The following is a 22390-nucleotide window of genomic DNA, read 5'->3' on the forward strand; positions in this document are numbered from 1 at the left end:
ATGACCTGAAAGCACACAGCATCCCATAATAAAACTGCTTTCTATGTTCACAGTAATCTTGTATGGTACTGTTTTCCTGAAAATAAGACATCCCTTGAAAATAAGATTTAGTACAGGTTTTGCTGAATTGCTAAATATAAGGCCTCCCCTAAAAGTAAGACTTAGCAAAGTTTTTGTTTGGAAGCATGCCCGCAGATCATACAGGATTGGTAAATGTATGTACCATAGATTGTTGTACATGGAAATAATGGTAGTAATAAGACATTCTTGATAGGATTCACAGTTTGTCTGGTTATGCTGGTTTGTGATGACAACTACTGTACAGTATATAATAAATGTTCATTTTTTGTTCAACAATAAATGTGAATTCTTCTTCATGGAAAAATAAGGCATCCCTTGAAAATATGACCCAGTGCATCTTTGGGAGCAAAAAATAATATAAGACACTGTTTTATTTTCAGGGAAACAGAGTAGCTTAGACTAAATTAAAGATGCCAGAGAGTTTAATGATTTAACAGAAAATTAAACACAGGTCTCTTCTAATGACCTCCCACTAAACATCCACCTGAAGTGCAACTTAAATGCAGAAGAGACTTGCATGACTGAAAAATAACATCAAACCTCAATTTCGTCATGAAATGGAACTACAGCCACTTCTCCTAGCAGCTGCTGGAAGTCAAAAGATGAACAGAAAGAAGTTTAATCAAAGCCACTGCAGTCACTGTCAGGACTAAAGCTAATAGAAAAAATACTGCAGCATACATGAGCTCTGCCTCTGCAAAAAGCCAAACAATAGAAGCAAGCCTTCTTGTTCAATGGCGTCTTTCCTGTCTTTATGTGGTATTCTCACTGGGGGTCTGCCTGATCTACATTTAACCCATCTCTTTCTCGCATGATGCTTCTTCAAAAATAGCAAGCACAAAGGGCATATGTATAATTTCTAAATAGAGCTGAATGATTATTTGGGGAGTCAAAGCTGTCCTACCTAGAAATCTATACTTGAAGGTTTGGTTGCTGACCTGAAAGCTGCCAGGTTCAAATCCCACCCGGGGAGAGTGCAGATGAGCTCCCTCTATCAGCTCCAGCTCCATGCGGGGACATGAGAGAAGCCTCCCACAAGCATGGTGAAACATCAAAACATCCAGGCGTCCCCTGGGCAACATCCTTGCAGACGGCCAATTCTCTCACTCCAGAAGCGACTCAAGTTGCTCCTGACACACACACACACACAAAATCTATACTTGGTTTTCCATCCAACTATTAACCAGGCCCAACTCTGAAATGAGATGAGTGTGTTCAGAGTGTTATGGCAGTTTCTTTGGACAGCCTTCAGGTGCTGATGAATTACTAGGGCCACAATACCTGGCCAAGGCAAATGGGAACTGGAATAATGTCTGCTGGGGCACATATTTTGCAGGTTGATTATCACAAACTGAACAAAGGAAACATCTGATTCTGAAACACCTCGAGTAAATTCATGGAAACCTCATTAATATGCCCAACATGAAATTTCCTTTCCACCTCTGCCTACTGATACGTAAGCCCGCCATAAGGGATTCCAAAGCATATGTAGAGATACATATGTGACATCAATGGGAAAAGACTACTATTAGCCAGTTAAGAATATTAGAACCTATTTCATGCATAGCAATGCTGTGTATTCATTTATCATTAGTAACAGTTTGCTAACTCATTTTGAAGGCCAACTTGAGATGGTATTTAAATGGGGAGTATATACTGTATTTACGCAAATATAGTAAATACTGTATTTACATTAGATTTGTGGAACACGGTAATCTTAGTACTGAGCCAAAGCAAAGGAGGAAACTGCTTCAGGAGGTACAATGGGACCTACACTTTGAGGAATGTCATTTCTAATTAAATGGCTAGAGCTCAATGCTATGCAATCTTGGGATTTGTAGTTTGGTGAGGCATCAGTATTTTTTGGTAGAGAAAAATACATTGTCAAACTACAATCCCTAGAATTTCAAAGCATTGATTTAAGGTAATTAAAATGGATTCATTCTACAGCATAGATGCACACCAAGGTTTTCTTTTCCATTGCTGGAAACTTTGGTGTTCTAACACAATTGTTCATAGTGAAGGAATACTAAGCAGGCAACAACTGTAATGCACATCTTTTGGGGACAAATTACAAAGAGCGTACTTTTTGCACTGCGTATTACATCCGGCAGCATTTGGGGGGGGAGTTTCAGGGTTTTGAAAATTAAGGTGTGCATTAGATTTAATGGTGCATTAGACTCGAGTAAATATGGTAAATAAAATAAGAGTGGAGAAGGAGCAGCAGCAGCAAACAAGAAACAGATTACATTTCTTATATTTGATATCACAGTACAGAAAGATCTGTAATCCTTTATTATTACGGTAATAGAGGAAACGTTATGGGTATAGAAAAAAAGGGAAAGAGCTGTCCACCAGAAACCTATAATTCCAGCCTCTGCACTGGCTGGAGATGGGAGAAATTACTTGAATTACCGCAAGGACATGTGCATGCTTGTTACTAGGAGAAATGGCAGAAGAATGTCTCATCATTATTGAAGCAGACAACTAGGAGCAGATCCTTTCAGAGATAATCACCACAATATAACAGGAGTAACCATGAGATGCACAGGTTTCTGGTGGGTTCCCATGGTTTGGAATGTGGCTCTTCCACTTTCTATGAAAGTATCCAGACAATTATCACAAGACAGATTTTTCTTTGGTGATGTCATAGCAAGGATCTACCTATATCCCGGAAAAGTAACAAGGCCCACTTTCATTTCAATAGGTAAAAATAAAAATTAGGGTGGGGGTAGTAATCAAATAGGTTTTTTTTTCTTTGCATTGGCAATGTATTAGATAAGATGTTAAACCCAGAGGGACAAGGACACACACACACACACACACACACACACACACACACACACACATCGGAGCCCCTTGTGGCGTAGTGTGTTAAAGCGCTGAGCTGCTGAACTTGCGGACCGAAAGATCGTAGATTAAAATCCCGAGAACGGAGTGAGTGCCCGCTGTTAGCCCCAGCTTCTGCCAACCTAGCAGTTCGAAAACATGCAAATGTATGTAGATGAATAGGTACGGCACATGACCTTGGAGGTGTCTACGGACAGCGCTAGCTCTTCAGCTTAGAAATGGAGATGAGCATCAACCCCCAGAGTTGGACACGATTGGACTAAATGACAGGGGAAAACCTTTACCTTTACCTCTCTCTCTCTCTCTCTATATATATATATATATACACACACACACACAGTAGAGTCTCACTTATCCAACATAAACGGGCCGGCAGAACCTTGGATAAGCAAATATGTTGGATAATAAGGAGGCATTAAGGAAAAGACTATTAAACATCAAATTAGGTTAGGATTTTACAAACGAAGCACCAAAACATCATGTTAGACAACAAATTGGACAGAAAAAGTAGTTCAATACGCAGTAATGCTATGTAGTAATTACTGTATTTACGAATTTAGCACCAAAATATCATGATGTATTGAAAACATTGACTACAAAAATTCATTGGATAATCCAGAATGTTGGATAAGTGAGTGTTGGATAAGTGGGACTCTACTGTATATACACACACACACACACAAACATAGGTATAAATTACAAGAAAGGGGATTATGACTAAACATTAAGAGTTACCTGTCCGCCTACTGCAGAAAGAGGCAGACTCTCCTTTGTTAGAGGTTTTTTAGAGTGATTGGATATCCATCTGCCAAGGATGAACTGGCTGTGCATTTCTTGCACTGGCAGAAGGTTAGAATAGATGACCCAATAGATCTCTCTCAACTCTATGATTCTATGTATTTTTTGCTATAATTTGGGGTATGATTTTTTTAGTTGATTATTTATTTTATGTATTGATGTATATGTATTTCTGTTTTTTAACTTTTATACGCCGCTTTGAATCCCACCCGTGGGGAAAAAGCGGGATAGAAGTTAGTAAATTATAGTAATAATAATGTCACTTATTTCAAGTGGGCTTGTTTCTGAGCAAACATCTATAGAATCTCATGTTGAATTTATCTGAAGAAATTTTTGCTATGCTTTATAAGGCAGCTATGAGAAAATGCAAAACATGTATAGAATGATTTCTACCACACTTCAGAAACAGGCATACAAAAGTTTTCTATCTCTCATGGTTGTTTTTAGTTCCAAGGATCACATTTCATTTTCATCCACTTAAAGGGAGTTAAATAAAGAATCTGTCTGTGCATTTCAGTAAGAAGTCCATGCTCTCCTATGGGATACTATCTTTTCCACAAAAAAAGAGCCAGATCCTTTGAAAATAAAGAGCCAAGATAAACACTTACTGCATTCCTAGAAATTTAGAGCAGTATCCAAGGGAGGCTTTGAGTTTAAATAAAAATACCTATCTAGTAAAATGAGGCACTACAATTTGATTCTCTTACTAGTGAAGACAAAAAGGACTGTTCCTGCAGGTTGGGAGACACTCCTGATTAGTTTGGGGTATGGCATGGAAGGAACAGAATAGACAGAGAGGATCATTGAAGATCAGGTCTTCTGTTCTGTACAACTTTGGGAAAGTTTTGTTTCAGTTCAAAAGCACCAAAAGATACAACCTTCTCCAGATTTAGATTCTTCTGCTGTTATTCTTCCTCAGGTCCAACTCATGGGAACCTCAAGGAGGCCCTTTCAGGAGGTACTCTATGCTATATTTTTTGAGAGTGTCTTTGCTATGACCATCATCTGAAGCCAAGAGTGTGACCTGTGCGAGGTTACCCAAGGTTATCCATGTCCAGGTGGGGATTCATGTCTTGCTTCCCCTATGTCCTAGATCAATACACAAACCACTAAACCACACAATGATTCTTCTAGATCTGAGATATGCTAAGAAAGGAGCCTGGGCAAATTTCTCTCAAAGGATCACTTCACAAAACCATCTTTTCCACAGAATGCAATGGATGTTATCACTTCCATTCTTTTATCTGGAAGATCATATGCTCCATAGAATGGAAATGAGATCTCTATAAAGTTTTTTAATTTTAAAGGTCTTGTTTGACATGTGAGTGACCTCCAAAGTATGTACATGTTGCTTAATCTTAAATCTGGCAGATAATGCACACTATAACTTCTCAAGAATCCACAACTTAAAGCTATTGCTCTTCTCAAATGTTCTGAAGGGAAGAGAGAACGTGGATGACAATATCTCTACATACAGCTCTGAAACAGAGTTGAGGGCATTTGAACAGAGCTTCTACCAATCAAATGGGGTCAGGGATAAGACATTTTATATCATATATAAGTCATTCTATGACCTAGTTTATATCCCTCTACCCATATTGAATGAAGCAATCTGACTAGTGAATAATGTTGCTCCAGCTCTACCTCTCTGCAACAGCCTCAACACTAAGAATCCATATCTTACTGTCTGGGTCTGAAGATGGGTGCCAAAGGTTAATAAAGCCAATTCTTCTTGTGTATGTACATCAGCAGACTTTATTCTAGTTCATTCAATTCATTACTGAAACCCTATTCACATGGTAGTTTCATTATTTCCAACTGTCAAACACACTAGACCAGCAAGTAGAAACTCATCACTTCACATGTAAGCAATGGCAAGGTCAATGGATTGAGCTGGCATTCTCATTTACAGCTTGAGGGACAGAGTTGTAGGGGAACAGAATAATTTGGTCACAGAGAAAAATAAACTGGAGTCTAAGCTTACCTGTTCAACTGTGTGCCTCCTTACAAAATATTTTAAGGAATGCATTCAAATTATTTTTACAGCTAAAAATTTACAGATGTGATTATAGCATTATACACATCTGACAGCTGCTTGATCTGGAAGTAAACTGTATGGAATGATGACTATGGAAACAGGCAAAAAGGAAAGTGAGGAACAAGGAAATGGGTGGTGATATCCTTAAAAGGCAAAATGGCTGTGAAATGAGTGGGGAAGTATTTGCTCTTATGCCTCAACAGTGCCCATACACCAGCATAAGATGGGAGCATCACCTCTGAAACTCTAAAAAATTGTGAGCAGGGATTCCTTGGCCCATGATCAGTCTTTTACATACACAGACAATACAGATCTCCACCTCCCCAATTTGCTTTTCTTCAAGTAAAAACTGTAGTTTTAATAGAGTGCATATTTTACATGCAGAAGACCCCAGGCTTCAGTGTCTTAGTGCCCATGTTCTACAAGGTTCAGGCAGCAATTGATGTTATGACCATGAATGCTAGTGTCTGTCAGTCAGAGCAGACGCCATGGAACTAAAGGAACAGAAAACTTTGCAAAGTTCAGAAATATTAGTTTTGGACTTTGTTGTTGTGTGCCTTCAAGTCATTCCTGACTTATGGTGATCCTAAGGCAATCCTACTCTGGGTTTTTGAGGTCTGAGAGTATGTGACTCACCCAAGGTCACCCAGTGGATTTGCACAGTTGAATGAGGAAGCAAATCCTGGTCTCCAGAGTTGTAGTCTAACTCCTAACCAATACACCATGCTGATTCTTCCAATCATGGTCAAGCTGGCCAAAAGCTTCTGGGAGTTGAAAGTGAATATTTCCAATATCTAGTTCTTAGTTTTGTTCAGTCCAAATTTATGCACTAGATAGTTAAGTGGCACTTCATGGGCACAGATTGTATTAGTAATGAATTTCTTGATTGATAGACAATGTTATTTTTTTTTCAACAAGTTTTTCATTTCCCAGCTAACTGTTTACCCCAAGGCCTAGTTCCCTTGGGGTTTGTGTACACATGCATGTTTTGTTTTGCAAAATTACTTTTTGATTTTGTTAGTCCCTTGGGAATGGGGAATTACATGATTTAGGTCACAAGCTCTAAACCACTTACTCCGATGGTCTTCCAACGATTTACATGGGACACAAAATAGACATGCACCATCTGTCTCATATAACTCAGTCTGAAGCTCTTAAACCTAGCATTTTCCTGGGATTCATGTAAACATCTAGTAAGTCAGTAGTTCTCAAATTTTGGTCTTATAGGTGTTTTGGACATCAGTTCCCTAAATCCTTGAATATTAGACAAGCTGACCAGAGCTGAAATTCAAAATACCTGAAAGACCAACATTTGAGGCATGCTGCAGTAAAGACTAGTGGTCTTAGAGATGAGAATATAAAGGAGAAAAGGAAAGCAAGAGAAAGATTTTTGGTGGAGCAGATGAGAAGTGGGATTTCCAAAACTTCATGCAGCTCTTTACTCCCCCCCCCCCCCCCCCCGGCCCAAGAACCAAGCTTTATAACAGGGATGGAGAAGGGGAATAAAATCATGAGAGGCATTTTTGCACATCATTCACATAAGGCATTTAATGTAGGAATTTCACTTAAATTTTAGTGGCCATAAATAGTTAAACATTTTGCCTTCTAATGTAAATGCAACTGAATTGGACATTTTAGCTCATTAGGAATTAATGAAATGTCTCCACTCTTCCCTACTAACTTACTTTTCTCTGCTTAAGGCTACTCACATGCAGCGGGCAAGCCCTGCATCAGCCAACATTGTTGCACTGCACTCACTGCATTAGACATAGCACAATGTCAATTGCTTTGGTGCAGATTACAACAGGGCTACTGGATAAGTGCTGCAAGATAACTGGTATCCGGAGAAAGAGCAGCAAAGCCAGAAAGATAATCCATCGCTGCTGTCCACGCCTTCTCCCCACCCCTATCCTTCAGTTTCTGCTTATAATTGCAGGAAACCTCATGCAAAGAGGCTGCGACTGAACATTAAAGGAGAGCCGTGACGGGGGAAGGGCAACCCATCTGGTATCTGAGACATGTGTCTGCACACTTAAAGGGTTATGAAAACCCAACTGGGAACAGCCTGCGGCCTGTGCTCCTGTTTCTGAAGCAGCTGATCACCACCTGCTCAGCTTTGGGGGCAGACAAGGGAAGTCAAGCAGAAAGATTGTGCTAAAGTCTGTGGGAATCTGCAACCAAACCCACCCTCTTCCCCCTCCCCACCACCTCCTATAGCGCAGGGGAAAAGAACTGCAGCTCACGAAGATGGCTCTAGAAACAGCTGAGCTGAGCAAGGGAGAAAGATGCAGCACAGGTTTATCAGTCTGCAGAGAAAGGTATGCAAGAGGGTCTCTGTTGTACATGATATGCAAAATAAGCAACAACTAAGAGGCCAATAAATACCAGGTGATACAAGTCGTACTTCAGAAGAAGGAACTGGAGAAACCACCTCTGAGTATTCCTTGCCTAAGAAAACTATGACATTCATGAGGTCATCATAAGTCAACAAATGTCTTGAAGGCGCGCACACACACACACACACACACACAGGATATTACTGATAACTGAAACTAAGGAAGTAACCAAACTCTGAAGGTCATTACGCTGGAGAAGCTCCAAGATCAGGAAGCCTTCCTCAGCCACCCAAATTAAAAAGAGTGGGTTTCAGTTCTTCCAGGAAGGGAAACACTGAAACTTGAATAAAGAGAATCCACTTCCAGTGTCTGAGTTGCACCTTTCATTTCCAGGCTTTTCTGCTTCTCTTCTCACCATTCAGCAAACAGTTTAACTCACTTTCCATCCAACCTGTATCTTAAGGGTCTTCCTGTGATGCAGAAGCTGGGAAACCAGTCTTTCAAAACATAATGCTGAAGGTATTATGGTGCCCACCCAAATGCCATATACAAAAGATTAATGCAATGGAGTCATATACTTGGATACTCCAGAAGGCAGGTAATGTGAGGGATGCAGAGCAAACCAAATGACACCAACTCCTCTCCTATAACACCTTGCCTGCTGCCTCTGAGCATCTCCAACCGGAGGCACTGTTTCACTGTCCTCTAAGCAAGGACTGGATCTGTGTAAAATGCATGTATTCGCACCAAGTCTCAGTATCAAATGCCTCCTCTTGGCTAGTCATTGCTGGTTGTTTTACGCTTGAAAATTTTACTTTTCTGGTTTATAATTCTCAGAATTCCCATGGTATTCTAAAATCCAAAAGATTCTGAAATCCAAAACACTTATGTTCCCAAACATTTCCGAAACTGGATACTCAATCCATACAAAGTAACTCTGTATGAAATAATATATTTACTATGTAAAACAAAGTAACATTGTGTAAAACAATACAAAACAGTGTAAAACAATATATTTTCTTCTTGAGTCTGATGTAAGCTGGAATGGCTGCTCATTCCCCAGTATGCCAACTCAGCTTCATGCTGCCCTGGCACGCTGTGCCCCTGCTGCAACAACCACTCTAAAAATGTTTTTAATCCATTTTCACTGGAAACTGAAAGATGTGTAGGTTTCATTCTTTCTAGTGCCACGTGCCACACAGGGCAAGTGGCTATGTGCTGAAAAATACTGTGAAAGCTGCCCAAATATGAGATACAGTCCAAAACAACGCAACCCACAAGATGTATATAGAGATCTAGCAGTGCAGAACCTCTGATCTAACATCCAGTGTAATGTAGTGGTTAAAATGTAGTACAGGGACTTAAGAGCATCAAGACTCTGGTCCTGAGCACAAAATTCAATAGGGTGACTTTGGGCCAGTCACTTACTCTCAGGATTTCCTGGCTTACAAGGTTTTTGTGAAAATAAAGTGTGAAAGACAGCCATATATGTCTCCTTGAGCTCGTAAGAGGAAAAACAGAATATAAGTGCAACAATAGATAAGCATCCCATGATGTAGTCAATAGGGCATGTACATGGTTACAGATGTTCATTTTATTATTTTGACTTTCAGATCTACAATCCTGTTTTTGCACCAGATGATGCCTATTCCCGATTCAGTGCAGTGTCAAGGGTAGTAGAAGCAAACTCCATTTTATTTGTAGTTAGAGTCTCACTTATCCAACATAAACAGGCCGGCAGAGTGTTGGATAAGCGAATATGTTGGATAATAAGGAGGGATTAAGGAAAAGCCTATTAAACACCAAATTAGGTTATGATTTTACAAATTAAGCACCAAAACATCATGTTATACAACAAATTTGACAGAAAAGTAGTTCAATATGCAGTAATGCTATGTAGTAACTACTGTATTTACGAATTTAGCACCAAAATATCATGATGTATTGAAAACATTGACTACAAAAATGCATCGAATAATCCAGAATGTTGGATAAGTGAGACTCTACTGTAACTTTAAAAGGTGAAACTGCACTTGTTAGTTTGATCTGTGTTTTTAAGTAAGAGTTGTTAAGTAGCTTTTTTTAAAAAAGCTTCAACAAATAAAGAATTCGGAATTATTTGCAAAGTATAAAATGACAGCAAGGAACAGGGAGGAAAACAAATGCTACAGTAGTTATATGTAATAGTGTAATAATTATTTACTGGCGAGGGACAGAAAACCACTGAACCCAAATTTGATAACTAGCTGGCTAAACCACTGAACACCACCACTGCCATAATTCGAGGAGGACAAATCTCATGCACTTACCAATATAACCATATTTGCCTAATGATTAGTTGGGCCTTCAGGTGAACTATTATTCACAATGTTCAAAGCCAATTCCCAGAATCTTATTATCTTATAGGAGCAAATTAGACAATTCAGTAGAAGCAAAAAATCAAGGAATTAGATATAACATGGTTGCTAACATAAATTGAAGTTTTATGTTGTTGTTGCTGCTATTGTTGCTGTTGTTGTTGGTTTACCAGACATTACTGACTGGAGTTTTGGATCCAAGATTTCCAAGAACCTTGAAATCAGTGAGGAATCAGTGAATGATGTGCCACTTTGCAAAGAGAACTGCATTCTGTCACTCTGCAAATTGTGGTCCTGTCTATGATAATTTTGTTCAGATCTTTTATCTGTCCATTTTATTTGACCGCAGAGTACTAGCCTTAGCCTCATTGTTACTTTAAAATCCAATCACCACTATGACATTTCAATCCCTGAGGGAAAATGTGAGATATATGCAGAATTTAGAAAAAGTGTCCAGTTGCTCTAAAACTCTCAGAATGCCTTAGCAATTATAAATGGAAATTCTGGAACCAGTAGTTTTTTGGGTTTTTTTGGGGGGGGGAGCCTTTTCCAAACTCTGCCAGATATTCCAACACACAATGCATGGCCATCTGTTTAACTGTGATTTCCACAATATGCTTTATTCCTTCTCAACTACCAAGTAAAAAACAATCCCACCACTAAACGAAAAACAATGAAAACAGGAAAGGAAACAAATATAGTTGAACTAAAGGAGTGGGAAGAACAGGAAGAGCTCCAATCTTGTATTAATAAATGCATCTGGTCGAGCAGCCAGGATGCTATTCTACTGTACCCTTGTACTCTAACGGTGAAACCTAGATAGGCAATCTGTCCATTTCATTAGCACAATATATGTGTTTGTGTATAACAGGTTCTAATTCTATACCTGTCTTTCTTTTTGTCTCATGGCCTTGAGTTTCTGCAGAACAGGTTGTTTGAAAAAGTGAGGCAGGTGGTTATAAAAAAGGGACTCATTGCTAACTTCTGTTGGAGAATTCATCACATTCAGTACTGTCCATCTCCCACTGGACTGAAATTCCATTGGAATTTGGCAAAGTTACTCATTTGGGCAACTCCCAAAATCCACAGCGAAAAAACCCTCAGGTTGCTATGGTAGGTGGGATATTATGAAAGTGGTATCCCAAAATAACAGGTTTTCCCCATCTCGTCTGAAATATGCTAACCCCATGTGCCCAGCAAACATCTACAGAGTCTGTAAGATTTAAAGATTTGAACTTGCTCATCTATGTTAGCAACACAGCTGGGTTAAGCAAAATTTACTGCAAGCTTCACTGCACTCTACAGTTATCTCTTGGCTCCTATGCTACCTGATGTGCCACCATCTGGAAATCTCATGAGAAAGACACACATCTGACACTGTCTTTCATCTCCCACGCAGAAGTTTCAGTTCTGCAGAAAAGACCAGCTGTGCATGACAATTCATACTGCAGCGATAAGCATCCCTGAAATAAATGCACAAGAAGGGGCAGGTCTGCACAGGACTTCAAGATGAGGTCCCCAGATGTTCAGCAATGATAGTGCCAGTCAAATCCTAATTCTGTTCCAATGAAAAAGTGGGATTTTTTCTCTAGCTACACAGAGCAAGATTCACCCACTGGCAAAGCCTGAAAATCTGGTTCTTACTATCAGGAGGCAACAGCACAGGCATATTTCCAGATATAGCACATTAGTACCATCTCAAAAAGCAGTGTAACTACACTAAGGCTTTGCAACAATCCTTGGAATTTTTACTCAGTCACCAGCACTGTGTCCCTGTCTCTTTGGACAGTGATGAACCCAAGGACAACTGCAGAAATGTCTCCCTAAACAGGAGAAAAATATCTTAATAATTTACTAACAGCATAACTCCAATGAATTAGAAGTTCTATTATAGCTGAAAAGCCACAATTGCATAATGTTTTGAATGTTGGACAATGACTCTGGAAACGGTTTGAATCCACATTCAGCCATGGAAACCAACTGGGTGATCTTGTGCAAGTCACAGTCTCTCAGCATTAGAAGGAAAAGGCAAACCACCCTGAACAAATCTTGCCAAGAAAACCCCATGATATGGCAACTTTAGGGTTGCCATAAGTTAGAAATGACTTGAATGCACGCAGCAGCAACAACTATTATATTGTATAGCTCCCATTCTCAGGTGCCTGTCAGTGTCTCGTGGCATTAAACTTTTACAACTGACCAACTTCCAGTTAATGTAATCAAATTTCCACTAGCCAACCTTACTGTTGGCACAGAACAAAACTCTCGTCCAATTATTGTACTTGGGCAGATGGATTTTAAGGCTGTAGTGAGGCTGTGGAAAAAGTTACTAACCTTAACTTGCTTATAGTTCTATGAAGTACGATCTTAGATTGAGTTCTCAGTTTCTTTTAAAATGACACTTATTTTCCCAATCTGTTTTCTGAAGAGGAACCCATACTACCATTTAAATCAGCAGTTCCCAACCGTTGGTTCTCCAGTTATTTTGGACTTCAACTCCCAGAAATCCCAGCCAATTTACCAGCTGTTAGGAATTATATGATCTTAAGTCCAAAAAATCTGGGGGACCAAAGGTTTGGAACCACTGATTTAGATGATTTCTATGGTTCATGAGGAAATAACCCAAAATATAAATATTACTGTGGCTCTGCCTGAATAAGCAACTGGTTTGCTCTAAAACAGACACCTCCAATGATTTTCCCACCAGGTGTTCTGGACTACACATGCAATTACTCTCAGTGCTGGTCATGTTGGTCTGGACTGATGGCAATATGAGCCGCCCTGGGTTGCCATGGCACAATGGGTTAAACCCTTGTATTGGCTGAACTGCTGACTTAAGTTGGGTTGCTGACCTGAAGGTTGCCGGTTTGAAATGGCAATGTGGGTGAGCTCCCATCTCTCAGCTCTAGCTTGTGTGGACATGAGAGAAGCTTCCCAGCAGGATGGTAACACATCCAGACGTCCCCTGGGAAATGTCTCTGAAGCAACTTGCAATATGTTCTCAAGTTGCTTGTGACACAATAAAAAAATGACCTGGCCTGGGCTCCGAGATCATCAAGAGAGGCTCTTATCTCAGTCCCACCACCATCACAAGCACCGCTGGTGATGCTTCTTGGTGGCTGCCCCTAACTTCTAGAGCTTCCTTTCAGGAAGGCCAGAGTTTCCCCCTCCTTGCTGCCTTTCTGTTAGCAAACTAATACAGAAAGGTTTTACAGAATGGGCTAAGAGGGGCTGTATTATTTTAATTGAACTGTTTTAAGAGCTTTTATCCCGACAGATGGCCATCCAGCTTCTGCTTAAAAGCCTCCAAAGAAGGAGCCTCCACCACAGTCCGGGGCAGAGAGTTCCAGTGTCGAACAGATCTCACAGTGAGGAAGTTCTTCCTGATGTTCAGGTGTAATCTCCTTTCCTGTAGTTTGAAGCCATTGTTCCGCATCCTAGCCTCCAGGGCAGCAGAAAACAATCTTGCTCCCTCCTCCCTATGACTTCCCCTCACATATTTATACATGGCTATCATGTCTCCTCTCAGCCTTCTCTTCTGCAGGCTAAACATGCCCAGCTCTTTAAGTCACTCAACATACGGCTTGTTTTCCAGACCCTTGATCATTTTAGTCACCCTCCTCTGGACACTTTCCAGCTTGTCAACATCTCCCTTCAGTTGCGGTGCCTAAAATTGGACACAGTATTCCAGGTGTGGTCTGACCAAGGCAGAATAGAGGGGGAGCATGACTTCCCTGGATCTAGACACTATACCCCTATTTATGCAGGCCAGAATCCCATTGGCTTTTTTTGCCACCGCGTTCACATTGTAGGCTGTTTAACTTGTTGTCCGTGAGGATTCCAAGATACTTTTCACATGTACTGCTGTCGAGCCAGGCATCCCCCATTCTGTATCTTTGCATTTCATTTTTTCTGCCTAAGTGGAGTATCTTGCATTTTTTCCTATTGAACTTCATTTTGTTAGTGTCGGCCCATCTCTCTAATCTGTTAAGATTGTTTTGGATTCTTCTCCTGTCTTCTGGAGTGTTAGCTATCCCTCCCAGTTTGGTGTCACCTGCAAACTTGATGATTGTGCCTTCTAGCCCTTCATCTAAGTCCTTAATAAGGATGTTGAACAAAACCGGGCCCAGGACGGAACCATGCGGCACTCCACTCGTCACTTCTTTCCAAGATGAAGACAACGCATTGGTGAGCACCCTTTGGGTTTGTTCGCTTAGCCAATTACAGATCCACCTAACTGTAGTTTTGCCTAGTCCACATTTGACTAGCTTGTTTGCCAGAAGGTCATGGGGACCTTGTCGAAGGCCTTACTGAAATCCAGGTAGGCTACATCCACGGCGTTCCCTACATCAACCCAGTATGTAATTCTATCGAAAAAAGAGATCAGATTAGTTTGGCATGATTTGTTTTTAATAAATCTGTGTTGACTATTAGCGATGACAACATTTGTTTCTAAGTGTTTGCAATGACACCATTTGCTTCTAAGTGTTTAATTTAGTTCTATTTCAATAGTTACCATTCATTGCATTGCATTTTTTAAACTGTGAGCTACTTTTAGCCCCAGTCTTATGGGAGAGGGAAGCAGGATATAAAGTATCTTCCTCTTCTCTAGTGCTGGCATCAGCTGTACAAGAAAACCTCTTGCTTTCAGCATCCCTGAGTATCTCTGTAGACAGACAGCCAACACACATACAGTACGATGTACATGTCCCTTCTACAGATGTTCACCTTGCACATGCAGATGTCAAAGAGGAACCTAAATCACACCAGGTAGAAGGTATGCAGCAAGGCCCTGCATCCCATTTGTGTGATAAAGTTTCTGAATGCCCAAACAAGAAGGACATCTGAAGTGAATGTCTGAGGACCTCCATCAATGCAGCCATATTCACCACCCTATCTGCTCTTCAATTGTGCTTTTAGGACATAGGAAACATTCTTACTGTGAGTTCATTTACCTCAGTGGTTCTCAATCTGTGAGTCCCCAGGTGTTTAGGCCTTCAATTCCTAGAAATCCTAACAGCTGGTAAACTGGTTGGGATTTCTGGGAGTTGTAGGCCAAAACACCTGGTTGAAAACCACTGATTTAGCTGATCACACCAGCAGTTCCTAACCTAAGGTCACACAATGCTGGACCTAAAAGCCACCCTAAAAACCCCAATCAGCATGCCAGGAATACCAAACATCTTAGCATTGATATTTGGAAATGCTTGGTTATTGACACATTGTAGAAAGAAATCTTTCCTAGCCTTGGAGATGGCAAGGACTAAATATGAAGCCTTCTCCAAGCAAAGCATGCGCTCTTCCATTGAGCTATAGCTCAACAACCCTTCCCTGCAGCAATCCAAGGCCCCATCTACACTGCCATATAATCCAGTATCTGAATCCACATTATCTGCTTTGAACTGGATTGCATGAGTCTGAACTGCAATATAATCTAGTTCAAGGCAGTAACCTGGATTCAGAAACTGGATTATATGGCAGCATAGATGGGGCTTAAGAGTATGGGCTGTCATGCAGGATATTGGTAGTTGGTCACTTATTCTACATATTCAGTAAACATTCTTTGTGCTATATATTTCTACTAAAATACATAATGGGATGCAGTTTTAGTGATTGCTCTCCTGAAATGTATCTCAGCTTTAGTTCAAAGGCTGGGCATTTTTTCCTGCAAACAATGCAGACATGCTATGTATTTTGTTTGTACAAATCCATGGTAATGCAGCTAATGAGCCCTGACCTGGACAGCTTTACAAGCTGGGCTGAACATCTTGCCCTGCCAGTCAGATTTCAGCACAGATAAATCTCCCATGATTGACTTTAAAATGGAAAAAATGTACATGGATACTAATGCCATTGGCCTTTACTACAGGCTGCTCAAAATCAATAGCATGGCTTGCAATCACTCCCAGCTGCTCTATCAGCAGTGAACTCATTACATTTGGTAGAGAAATTACTTAGATGCTTTACCTAAAAAAAAAATACCTGTGGTAGAAAGGCTCAAGAAGCCACAAAACATTGCAGATGATAATAAACATTTCCTCATGACTGGTTTTGAAGTCTGTATCAACTGAACACACATCAAGCAACTTGCTTTGTTGTGAAGGGATATATGCCAGCATACACCCACTAAAAAGATGAAAAGTGGAAGCAGCCCATCTGTAGACACCATTTCCATTTGGCATCTTGAATAAAAGCAGAACAGAAGGACAAGGCTATGAAAGCGAGGAGCAATTTTACAATTCGATCTGGATTATTTTTGATGGCTCGTAAGGGAAATATTTTGGGGGAAAGCCTGCAGCAGGGTTGAGCAATTTCAACAGGCCCAGTTTTCTGGGAACTTCTGGGTGGCCACGTGGACTGCTCAACACAGAGACATACACACAAACCCAAAACCAGAGGTTTCTAGTAGTTTTAAAAATAGATTAATTTTTGGCAGGAGTTTATGAGCTACTTCAAGATCACACTTTGCTAACTCTGATTCTGTGACCCCTTCTACACAGCCATATAGTGTAGACTCATATAATCCAGTTAAAAGCAAATATGGATTATTCTAATTTGATAATCTGAATTATATAGCAGTGTAGAAGGGTCCTGAGTGTGTCGGAGCCTTCAAGATGCTTCTCACCTTACAGCTTTCATATGAATTTTAAAGGGTTTTCTTAGGCAAAGAATTTTCAGAGGTGGGTTTGCCAGTTCCTTCCTCTGAAACATAACATATAGCACAGTGGTTCTCAACCTTCCTAATGCCATGACCCTTTAATACAGTTCCTCATGTTGTGGTGACCGCTAACCATAACATTATTTTTGTTGCTACTTCACTACCAAACTGTCATTTTGCTGCTGTTATGAATCATAATGTAAATGTCTGATATGCAGGATGTATTTTCATTCACTGGGCCAAATTTGGCGCAAATACCCGACCCACCCAAATTTGAACACTAGCGGAGTTTGGAGGGGGACTGATTTTGTCATTTGGGAGTTGTAGTTGCTGGAATTTATAGTTCACCTACAATCAAAGAGCATTCTGAACTCCACCAATGATGGAATTGATCCAAACTTGGCACACACCACTCCCATGACCAACAGAAAATACTGGATGGGTTTAGTGAGCATTGATCTTGAGTTTTGGAGTTGTAGTTCACATACATCCAGCCTTCTCTGCCAAAAGAGTTCCAAAGACCATCAGAAATGTGTGTTTTCTAATGGTCTTTGGTGACCACTCTGACATCCCCTCACAACCCCCCCCCAGGGGTCCCGACCCCCAGGTTGAGAAAGGCTGCTATAGCACCTGGAATGCATTGGTGATATTTCACCCCACTCTTTTACCACACTGTTGCTATTTAATTGTTTTTTAACTTTTGTATTGCACTTTTAGGGAGACCCGGTGGCGAAGTGCGTTAAAGCGCTGAGCTCCTGAACTTGCAGACCGAAAGGTGCCAGGTTCAAATCCCGGGAGCGGCTTGAGCGCCCGCTGTTAGCTCCAGCTCCTGCCAACCTAGCAGTTCGAAAACATGCCAATGTGAGTAGATCAATACCTCCGGCGGGAAGGTAACGGCGCTCCATGCAGTCATGCCGGCCCCATGACCTTGGAGGTGTCTACAGACAACGCCGGCTCTTTGGCTTAGAAATAGAGATGAGCACCAACCCCCAGAGTCAGACATGACTGGACTTAACGTCAGGGAAAACCTTTACCTTTACCTTACCTATTGCACTTTTCAAGCTTGTCTAGTGTGGATTGTTAAGTCACCTTGAGTCCTCACGGGGAGAAAGGTGGGGTATAAATAAAGTTAATAATAATAATAATAATAATAATAATAATAATAATAATAATAAATAATGGAGCCCCCGGTGGTGCCATGGGTTAAACCCTTCTGCCAGCAGGACTGCTTCTGAAAAGTCAGAGATTCTAATCTGGGGAGTGGGGTGAGCTCCTGTCTGTCAGCTCCAGCTTCCCATGCGAGGACATTAGAGAAGTCTCCAACAGCTTGGTAAAACATCCAGGCATCCTCTGGGCAATATCCTTGTAGATGGCCAATTTTCTCACACCAGAAGCAACTTGCAGTTTCTCAAGTCGCTCCTGACACTAATAATAATAATGATAATGATTTTAGCACTGAGTTGGGACCTTTCTCCATCTGCCTATTAAATATGCAACCCGTTCTCCCAAATCCAGCATAATAATGTCACTTTTAATCCCTTTCTGCTTAGCATTTATAGCACAGCGGAAAAAACAAAGCAAGACTAGGTTAGGAGGAAAGCAATGAAAGGAAGCTCCAACATCCTCTCTGCCTGTTCCAAAAAAAGGCATATTCCTCTTCGCTTAGTAGGTCAAGGGCTCCCCTCCTCCTCCTCCTCCATGAAAAGAAAAACAGGAATACCCCTCTTCTTGAGGATATATTCTCCTCCTCCTCATTTTAACCAGGATTATGGCAAGATCCCTATAAATTACATACAAACCATTCCACATACAGAAATCATAAGCTCCTTATGTTTTCCTAAATGCAAGAGCTGGGCTTTTTTTTTTTTTTTTTTTTTTTAAATACATATTCATGATGCAGAAAAGCAGAGTAATTTGGGAGGGAAAGAAAAACACCAGACAAAGAAATATCAGAGCTAACAATGTGGATGCCCTTGGCAACCAATATCCCAGGGGAGGAGGAGATTTCTTTGCTCCCGGACATTTTGAAGAAACCCAAACCCTCCTGCCCTTGAGAATCAAAGGACCCAAATACTTTCTAGGAATATAAACCCCACCTTGACATCTGACTCAACTGGAGGGGATTTTCTTACTTTCCTCAGATTATTTATCTGATGGTGAAAGGATGCGTGTGGCTGTTTGCAGTGAGACGCTTTTGGGAAAAGTGCAGGCCAGAAATATCTTGTGCTTGTGCCCAACCAGCTTGGGAAAAGTTTGGCAGAAGAATTATATTGCTTGTCAAAGGCTTTCATGGCCAGAATCACTGGGTTGCTGTGAGTTTTCCAGGCTGTATGGCCATGTTCCAGAAGCATTCTCTCCTGACGTTTCACCCACATCTATTGCAAGCATCCCCAGAGATTGTGAAGTCTGTTGGAAACTAGGCAAGGGAGGTTTATATATCTGTGGAAGGTCCAGGGTGGGAGAAAGATCAAGGTGACAAGTTGCAACATCCACACCTGCCTACAACAGACAATAGTTCTTTCTCCCACCCTGGACCTTCCACAGATATATAAAACCCCCTTGCTTAGTTTCCAACAAACCTCACAACCTCTGAGGATGCCTGGCATAGATGCGGGCAAAATGTCAGGAGGGAATGCTGCTGGAACATGGCCATACAGCCTGGAAAACTCACATCAAACCAATGATATTGCCGTCCAGATCTTATTTATTCAACTTTCTCCCAACAACGCAATCTTTCCCTCACCTTTCTTACGGTCTTCTCTCTGCATTTTAACCCTCCTCAAAATCCTTCTTTTCAAAGCCAAGGGCGCTCAGTTGAGGATGTGAAAAATGAATGCAGAAGGTGCCTTTTCAAGGGAGTACTTTTACCTCTCCCAGCAGCACATGTTACTAAAGCTTTCCTTTCAAGAGAAAAAAAATTAAAGTGAAAGCCTGTTTGAAAGAAAGAAAGAAAGAAAGAAAGAAAGAAAAGAAAGAGGGGATGGGGGTGAAACAGCTGCAGCTGGGGAAGTGAGATAAGTGGAGGAACTGAATGTTTCAGAAGATCCCACTGACAATTGGTTTGCTGTGAGTTTATTTAGGCTGTATGGCCATGTTTCAGAAGCATGCCTGACGTTTCGCCTGCATCTATGGCAGGCATCCTCAGAAGTTGTGAAGTAAATTGGAAATTGGGCAATTGGGGTTTATATATCTGTGGAATATTCAGGGTGGGAGAAATAACTCTTGCCTGCCTGAGGCAGGTGTGAATGTTGCAACTGGCCACCTTGATTAGCACTGAATAGCCTTTCAGCTTCAAGGTCGGGCAGCTTACTGCCTGGGGGAATCTTTTTTGGGAGGTGTTAGCTGGCCCTATTTGATTCATGTCTGGAATTCCTCTGCCTACCAAATTAGGAAATCTGGCTACCAGTATTAAAAATTCTAAAATCAGGACAGTAAATAAAGAACAACACTCAGAAAACAGAGCAATTCCAGACATGAATCAGTCAGGGCCAGCTAACATTTCCCAACAAAGGATTGTGGTGGAGGCTCCTTCTTTGGAGGCTTTTAAGTAGGGGCTGGATGGCCATCTGTCTGGGGTGCTCTGAATGCAATTTTCCTGCTTCTTGGCAGGGGGTTGGGCTGGATGGCCCATGAGGTCTCTTTCAACTCTATAATTCAATGATTCCCCCAGGCAGTAAACAGCCAGATCTGAAAGGCTATTCAATGCTAACCAAGTTTGCCAATTGAAACATTCACACCTGCCACAAACAGACAAACGCTCTTTCTCCCACCTTGGACCTTCCACAAATATATAAACCCCAGTGACTACTTTCCAATAGACCTCACAACCTCTGAGGATGCCTGCCATAGATGCAGGCGAAACATCAGGAGAGAATGCTTCTGTAACATGGCCATACAGCCCGGAAAACTCACAGCAACCCAGTAATTCCAGGCTATGAAAGCCTTCGACAACACATCCCACTGAGAATTTTTCCTACTGCAATATTATGAGGCTGCAACAACCTGCTAGGGAGCCTTTTCTATTCTCTCCAAGTACAGTCGGGCCTCCTCCTGCACGGATTCCCTCTGACTCTTTACTAGAGCTTTTAATCTATGTTAATTTTATTAATATTTTTATGTATGTATTTTTATCCTTTACAATTTTATCTTGTAAATCGCCTAGAGCATCGTGGATGGAGGGCGATTAATAAGTAATTAAATGATGATGATGATTTCCAAAATGCCAACTTGGATTTTTCTATTTTATTTAAGCCACATGCACATCATGGGACTTGAGCACCTACGGATTTGGGTATTCTGTAGCCAAACCGCAGCAGACACCAATGGACACTGTACAGTACATACAAATCCCGAAGGCACCTATGGCTGCGGCATTTTACAAGGTGCCTACTTGTAGTCAAAGAGTATTCTGTGAATGATGCCTAGGGATATCCAGGGCCCCCTGTCTGCCTCAAGGCTGGGACTACTCCCCACCTCCTCCGCTCCCTATTTGGGTCCATTTCGTCCCCACATTCCCCTTTCCCACCTCTTCAAAAAGGGTCCCTTCACCTCGGCGGTCCCAACCCCCGGCCAGGTCCTTCCTACCTGCTGTTTGGAGAGCCGTTTCCTGGTTGCAGCCTTTCCAAGGGCTTTCTCCTCCGCCGCTCCCTCTTCGCCTTCCACAATGCCAAAGGGGCTCCTGGGGGAGGAGGAGGGAGCTGCTAATCCCCCTGCATCTGGCATGAGGGGGAAATCCCCCCAGATCGAGGAGGGATGCCTCGGCTCCTCTCCCGGGTAAACCCAGCGAATTCCCACCCAGCAAAGCCAGCCCGGCTGCGTGTGCCTCCTCTGCGAGTGCGAACCAGGGAAGGAGAGGGAGGGCTTGTGAGCAGACAATAGAGCAGGGAAGAAAAGGAGCGGCGCCCCCTTGCGGAGGCCGGGCGCCTCGCTCCCCTGGACCCTGGCTGGGCAAGACTTGAGCCAGCCCTTTGCTGGACGATGGAGAGGGGAGGGAATTGGGGGCGGGGAGGGAATTGGGGGCAAACAAAAGGACTGCCCGGCTTTTTCCTGTTCGTCGGGATTGCCCCCCTCTTTCCCTCCTGGTCCACGTCTCCCTCCCTCCCGCATTTCTCTCTCTCTCCCCCCTGCAGCTGAGTTTCATTTTGATGCTGCATTGCAGATGTGGAAGCATGTCTAAGTTAGGCTACAAAACACTTGGGTGGCCTCCTCTGGAAGAGAGGTGCCTGATCCTCTGCAAAGATTGGGCTGGGTGTCCCACTGGAAATTGAAGTTG

At 41.8% G+C, this 22390-nt stretch overlaps 1 protein-coding gene across 3 annotated transcripts in view; it reads right to left on the reverse strand.

The window, feature by feature from the left end:
• The window catches only part of pik3c2b (phosphatidylinositol-4-phosphate 3-kinase catalytic subunit type 2 beta), a 107231-nt gene extending 85248 nt beyond the window's left edge, over positions 1–21983 (reverse strand). Inside the window, exon 1 of one of the 3 annotated variants that reach the window (XM_062978514.1) lies at positions 21703–21983. The gene's annotated coding sequence lies outside the window, so the exon portion shown is untranslated. Of the gene's footprint in view, positions 1–19861; positions 20019–21702 lie in introns of those variants that run through there. The other 2 variants (XM_003220408.4, XM_016993265.2) reach the window with 2 other exon arrangements.
• Positions 21984–22390: the final 407 nt, after the last annotated feature.

The sequence above is a fragment of the Anolis carolinensis genome, chromosome 4, assembly GCF_035594765.1.
Source record: "Anolis carolinensis isolate JA03-04 chromosome 4, rAnoCar3.1.pri, whole genome shotgun sequence".
Lineage (NCBI taxonomy): Eukaryota > Metazoa > Chordata > Lepidosauria > Squamata > Dactyloidae > Anolis > Anolis carolinensis.